This window comes from Crocodylus siamensis, chromosome 9 (genome assembly GCF_052110815.1).
Source record: "Crocodylus siamensis isolate JL-2025a chromosome 9, ASM5211081v1, whole genome shotgun sequence".
NCBI classification, from domain to species: Eukaryota; Metazoa; Chordata; order Crocodylia; family Crocodylidae; genus Crocodylus; species Crocodylus siamensis.
The window spans coordinates 57,705,684-57,713,163 of record NC_143403.1 but is presented as its reverse complement, the minus strand read 5'-3'; positions in this window follow the sequence as shown (position 1 = coordinate 57,713,163).

The window sequence follows — 7,480 nt, the reverse complement described above, 5'->3', positions numbered from 1 at the left end:
TGGCTTAGGGCTTAACTTCTGGCACCTATAACAGAGGAACGTATCCAGGTAGTCCTGGCCTCCTCTGCCCCTGTAGCCACAATCTGGTCCTCCACTCTCAAGTTAAAAAAAATGGAATACAAAACACAAGCCAGCTACTTCTTAAAACAAATAGTCTCCCTCCCTCAGGTTACCCACAAGCTCTACTTCCAGTGGAGCTATCTTACCTCCAGCTCCTCCAGGGTAGTTTAGATGCCCGCCTGTTCATCTCCAGCAGCCCTGCTCTCCTAGAAGCTCCTCTTCCCCCTGCAGGGACTGCTGCCCTAGCATGCTCAGAGACTGGGCTTATATCTCCCAGCCCAGCCTTTTCCCAGTTAGGGGACTCAGTAGTGGCCTTAGGGGAGGGCAAACCAGGTGACTGTCTGGGGCCCCACACTGTAGGAAGTTTTGGGGGGTGAAGTTTTTGCAAGAAAGTTGCTCATCAAAATTAAGCCTCTAAGAGGCCCCATATGACCCTCTTACTCAGGGCCCTAACAACCCTAAGGCTCTGCACCCTACCCCCCAGGAACCAGGTGCAGCTAATTGCTTCATTAGCCCCGCGGCCTTAATCCCTGGCTCAGTCTACATGGGCTCCTACTCCTTACTACCCTTCCTGGCCCTGGTTTCCTACCCTTTCAGGCCTTCCTATTAACAGGGAAAGGGATTCCCCGTTACAGTCATCTGAATCTCAATTTTCCATCCATAGTGTGTAAATAATTATCTATAAAATAATTAAAAAGGTACCAGCTACTTTTAAATGTGTCAAAAGTGAAAAAACTCACAGAAAAAAAGTCTGGTTAGAATCTTTTGAAGAGGACTACATCAAAAACAGCAGAAGTTTAAAAAATGAAGCTTAACATGGACAATATCTTTAGAAAACAATATGTGCTTTACTGGTCTGAGAAAAAATATTTCTGATTTACCAGAATTACGTGCATTTGAAAATTATGCACTATAAAATAGACATTTTTAAATTTACACTGGGTTGTAATTCTAGAAAGACAATATTCATGAATGCACAGCTTGGGGAGAATGCACATAACTCTAAAAAACAAAACAAAAAACAAACACACCCAAAAAACCAAAACCCACATTTCTTAACCCACATAACCACTTCTGCTATTAGTATACTTCCCCAAGATTTTTTTTTCTTTGTGGTAGCGCTCGCACAGCACCAGGGTAGCTTAGAATGAACGAAGAGCTGTAGTTAGTATTTTAGCTGATCCTGGCTCAAAGAACTGTAAGTAACTCAATTACTCTGATCTGAAGCTGCCAAGATGCTCCACAGAACGAGTGCTTTGCTCATGAACAGTTTGAGCTTTCATTCTCCTGGAAGTTCCTTTGTTAATGGGAAGCAAAGGATGCTTGTACCTTTTCCCTTTGGGTTGAAGGAAAACATTTCAGCCTTTCTCCTCCATTTTTACTGTCTATTTTGTGTGTGAGAGAGTGAAAAATAATTCTTTGCATATTGTAAAGGAGTCACAGAAAAAAAGAGAAGGTGGTAGGACAGAGCCAGCCAAGCTCTGAGAGAAACATCAAAAGGTAACATTAGAGACCAGGAAATGAGAAAGGTCTCCAGTTCTGGTTTTGCTGGAGATGCATCAATTGATGCATGCTAGCGTATTGGTGGCCCTGCTGGCTACAGCATCGCACTGCCAGCTCAAGTTCATACTGTGGTCAATTAGTACCCCCAAGTCTGTGGTGGCAAGTGCTGGAGGATCTTCAGTCCTGTTGCCTGATGAGAGGCACCAGTTGCACAACACCCATGTCATGAGTTTTGCCTGTCAGCAGCTAGGGGTCCAGGCCCCAGAACCCCCCTGCCCCTATCTTCTTAACAGCTGGCAGGCTTTGTGGCTGCAGCAGGGCCTAGCAGCCAGGCCTGCAGTAGTTCCCCTTCTCCCCCCCACCCTGTGCCCCAAGACAGACACAGTTGCACAAGCACCCATGACATGAGTTTTGCCTGTCAGCAGCTAGAGATGCAGGGCCCCAGAACCCCTGCACCAATCTTCTTGTCAGCTGGCAGACTTTGTGGCCTCAGTAGGGGCTAGCATGCCTCCAGCTTTCACCCCGCTGTGCCTTAACAAACACGCAGTGTCACCCATGTCACGAGTTTTGCTTGTCTGCAGTTTGAGGTACAGTTTTCCCCAAATCCCTGCACAGATCTTCTTGAAACTTGGCAGGCTTTGTGGCCTTAGCAGGGGCCACCATCCCTGCAGTTTTGACTTCACTGTCACTTAACACACACGTGTGACACAAGTTTTGCTTTCAGGACTTTGGGGTGAAGTTTCCCTGAACCCCTGCACTTATCTCCTTGAAACTTGGCAGGCTTTGTGCCCTCAGGAGGGAATACCATTCTTGCATATTTCATCCAAATCAGGCCAGAAATGACAGTTACAGGCTTTTTTGGCCTTCTCCATTATATCCTATCGGCAAAACATTGAAACAGGGTCAAAACAGTGAAGCTGTTTCGATGGAACAGAACAGCTATTTCAAATCGAAACAAAATTCAAACCGGAGCGCTGTTCCGTCGAAACACAAGTCAAAACAGAATGGTGCCATTTCGCACAGCCCGAGTGTGTAACTCTGTAATATAACATAAATAATAATGCAACAGTTTAAATATTTATTTTGTATTTTCCCAGGATCCATTTTTAACTTTCATTTAGATACATTTTTTTTTTAATAGTCATAAGCAAATATCATTTCTTTATATTGTATGCAGATCTTAATTACAAATATCTTTCCCCAAAAAGCTAGGATTCCAAGGTGAATGCAACATTTCCAAAATACTTCCATAAACATTTGCTAGGCCCTTTCATTTTAAACAGTCAGGAGACTCTTATTTCATCCAAAAGGCATAAAACTGATTTTGTATTTTCTATCTTATAAACACACTTCCTAAACATTTTCACTGGTAGAAAGATGCATTACATGAGAAGATATGTCCTAATGTGACCCAGTGGCAAAGCAAACATATGGGAAAATGTTAACTGTTCTAAACCTTATACAGCAAACTGAATAAAAACTTTTGCAAAGCAAACAGTACGAAGTCAAATTTAACTTTTACTGGTCCCAGCCTACAGGCTTTCTTATTTCAGTTACTGGATTACATCCTTCAGAAAAGAACAAGTGAAACCAAATTACTAATCCAAAAGAGATCTACCACAAAGCAAGCAGAAAGAACCAAGAAAAAAATTAAATCAAAAACAAGCAGTTGTCCCTGAGATATGGTGAGTTCTCTATCATTTATGTATTTGCCTTGCATATCTGGTCAATATTTAACAATCAAGCATAGTGGCAGGGAAGAGAGAGAATACAGATGAAGATCTGCTCATTTGCATACCCCATAAAACTCAATAATTCAGTTATCAATAACCTCTGGGTTTGTCCCCAAACACTTAAAAAAGCAAATATGGTAACTTATATTTGTTGCCTTTAGCAACTTAATTTCTAAATTCTATTATTGGATTTTCAGGGGTATGTAGACAGCATAGAATGCTATTTCATTTTTCAGGTCAATGTATTTACAAAAGCAATATCAAGAAACAAAAGTAAATACTTTCAAGCCCTGAATATCTGCTCCTGACAGACATATACGTAAGGAAAAACTTACAGGGAAAGTGGGAAATATCCCTCTAATTTAAAGAAACTTTAAGGCATTCATTTTAGCACTTCAAGGAATGCATCCTTATTTAAATCCTCCAACAATAAGAAACTCAATATTCATTTGTAGCAATTCCAAACACTCAGAGATAAGATAGCAAGGCCATAAAGAATACCCAGGCTATATCACAAATCTGTTTTCTATATTCTAGGTTCTGTACCAGAAACTGTTTCAAATGATTTGTGTACTGGAAATTGGTGGAAGCTTCTCATTTGGCTTCCAAATTTCCATGATCACCTATGCTTCTGAGGTAAGACAGCATCCTCGATGACACAGCTCACATTAAAACTGTATTTGGGAGTCAGGCCAGCATTCAAGCTAGTTTGCCCCAGTGTGTAGCAAGCTACTCAGGAGGACAGATGCCTCTCTGCCTGGCACCTTATTCTAACCTCAGTCTTCATTTCCTGGCTTGACAGCTCCTGACTCCCTGGGTTTGTTGCTCCACCAGTCTGGCCCCCCGCTCCTGGTTCCTAACCTTGTCTGCTCTTGATCCCCTGCCTTGTGACTCCCTAGTCAAGCCTGACTGCCCAAATCCAGGGTGTTCCCTGACAAGTCCTGCTTTGGGCCAGTCTTCAAGGCAACTTGAAATTCTGTTCCTAATTCTTTCTGTCCTTATTATGTCCTGAGCAGCTTGTACAGCCCTGCGGGAGGGTATTTAAGCAAAATCAATACAGGACAACAGGCAGTTTTAAAAGAACAGGAGATTAGCTGCAAAAAGCCTTTACTCAAATATGCAGACATATGATTCGGCTTTTCTTAATATGTAACTATATAGCCCTTACCAATTTCCCTAAGGAAGACTGTTGAGAGTTTGAGTGCAATTGGTTCAAAGCATGCTATAATATTTACTAGGAATTTTCAAATATAATGAAAATACCCATGGTATTTCACTACCATGGTTAACTGGTAGTGAAAATCGCTCTCCCCACTGTTTTTTTTCTCTTCAGCACATCAAGAAATTCATCAATGAGACCTGGCAGGAACAATACCATTCTTTCATTGATGAGCGGAGCCTCACATTACTGTGGTCATCCATTGTCTCTGCTATTAGCATTGGGGGGCTCTTGGGAACCATCAGCTCAAGATCTCTGTCCACAAAATATGGGAAGTCTGTATCCAGTAAAAAGCATTTTAAGAACTGTTCTATATAACAGGACAGAAAATTATGGGTGATTTGGAGAAAACAGTCCTTATGGAAGGGAAGAAAAGTCAATGTTCCTAGACAATATGCAGCCATTATTTCATCCTATCTACCCCATTAATTTCATTTTATACATTTCAAAGACAGTTCTCTCCTTCCATGTGTTCAGTCCATTTTACTGATTAATGTCTTTGATGATAAGTAAATTAAAAATGAGAGAAGGTTGTGAACTTAGTTCTTGTGCTCTGTACACTGATACAGGAAACTAGATTTTGATTAATCTTAGGGGGAGCAACAGCAGGTCAGTCAGCTTCTTGAAGGGAATACTTTGTGTTGTTTGACTTTCCATCATATCAGTCAACTCAAGAAAGGCACATACTTGCTTGCTCTAAAGGGACTCCTGATTAATCCTCCCTGACCCAAAGGGTTACGAGGATAATTTAAAAAAATGGAGAAAATCCTAAATGTACTGGCAAGAACATTACTGTCCATTAATAAAAAAATATACAGAAGGATCCTTAGTTTCTGTATAACTCAACTGAGTTTATTATACTTGCCTTTATTTGATAATCTTAATTTGTACACATGAAATGACCAAGCGGAAATTATTTACACATCATAGGTAGTCACCCACTTTTGAGCCTGTAACTTTCCAAATACCAAAATGGGAAGAGTCCAACCCCACAAATTGTAAAGATCTATCCCTGCAGTGTAACACAGGAACTATCTATTGCTCTGGACTTCTGCCCTTTTCACAGTGGAAAACAGAACAAGAAATTTTTAAAAATTGAAATATATTCACTGTGTACACTGCTTGGAATATAAACAGATTTTTACAAGATGGAAGATAAGATGATTCTTGTGTGCTTTCTAGTTTTAGAAAAATGCATATACAAAGATAAAATACACAGGACTCAAAATATAAATAAGCTGCCAAAAGGAAAAAAAAAAGTCATCCCAAAAAATAAAAAATCCTAGAAGGCAGAAGACTTTTACAGACCCTACTTTACTCACAAAGAGGCTATATAATCTTATTTAACTTTGACACTTCTCTGGCAATGCAATCTAAGCAACAGTGGTTAAAGTAGCCACCCACGCCCCATACAAACATAGCTGCTCTAAATACTTTTTGGATATCATTGATAGCTTGCTTGTTACTAGAATGATAGCACAGCAGATTTACCTTGTCTCAAACTTGATTCAGCATGACTTTGCAGCTGCAGGATTGTCCAGATATAGCAGCAGGAGATTCAACCAGTTAGATGCACTTGGTTCTCTGACAAAGCAGAGCTACTGAGCTGGTATGACATGAAACAGAGGTTATATGGAACTCCAGGGCTTTAGCTCATTTCAAATAAAAGCCTAATACATATATTTACATCAAACTTATGGGACAAGATTTTTGCTTAGCTTTCCCATATTAGAAGATTTTGAGAAGATGACTTCTGAGGCAAAAGTTCAGTATTGTGTTTAGAAACCATTTAAAATGTGCCTGCATCACCATCCTAAAAATAAGAAAAACAGACCTCCCAAGTTAAGGATGACTATGCGTAAATTTAAGAAAGTATCTAATTAAAATCTTTTCTCCTCTTATTGACGGTATGGGCCACATGACATTTTCCCCCTGGGGGATATTAAGCTTCCGGTAGCATGTTTTCCTTCCATTGTTGAATGTTAATGAATCCTTGAGGGGGCAAAGAATTCATAGGATTTCTACAAGTCAGATTTGGAAGTCTTTCTGTAAAGAGAGGAGTCATGCCCCCAAGATAAAATTGCCCCTATGGTAAAAACGCCACAAGGGAAAATTGCCCAATCTTCTTTTTGGGACTGACACTGGCATAAGGAATGAAGTCAGCCTGCTATGCTGAAGCTGCTGGGATTGTTCTTGGTCCTCTGAGAAGGCATAAGAAACAGAGCTGGAGGAGCTACAAAAGAACAAAAGGCAGAAAAAAATGAAAAAGACTTACAGGTCATGAAAGCAGTATAATTCTAGGACTGCTGCCTTTTGCTGACCAACACCAACATAAATGGAGATGAAACACGAAACGATTGAAGCAAGTATGAAGATCATACGTCATCAAGAATCCTGGCAAAACCCATCTCAGGATCCAGTGCTCAGAATCTCTAGTAGAGGATACAGGTTGTTTAACTGAAGTGTGCACAAAAGACGGAGGCAGGGCAGTTGAGAAGCAAATAAAGCAACCTTTAAATAAGGTCCTTCATCAGCTGTGATCAGAAAGAGCTTTTGAGTACAGCATGGATGGGTATGCAGGGATAATGCAGGCTCGCCTTGCTGAAACTGAAATCTCAAAACTAAAGTCTAAAGAGTTTCCACCAGATGAACAGATTCACAAGTGGGTAAATCTAATCTGTCGGGAAGTGTATCTTCAAAGAAATTTTCTGGCAAAACTTGTACTGCAGCCCATACTTTACCACTTGAATAACTCCTAGAAAACAAGTTTGGTCATACTAAGTTTGGTCACAATTTAAGAAATATAAAAACAGCCTACTAACTACTAGGTCTCCTTTGCAAATTTTGGATTCAGTGTCAAGACATCATTTTTCAGTATACTCAGGGATAAAAAGAGGACATTATAAGAAAGCAACAGAGCAATAGGGAATAGGTGTTCCCTATTTCATAGAAGTCTCTTGTGTGC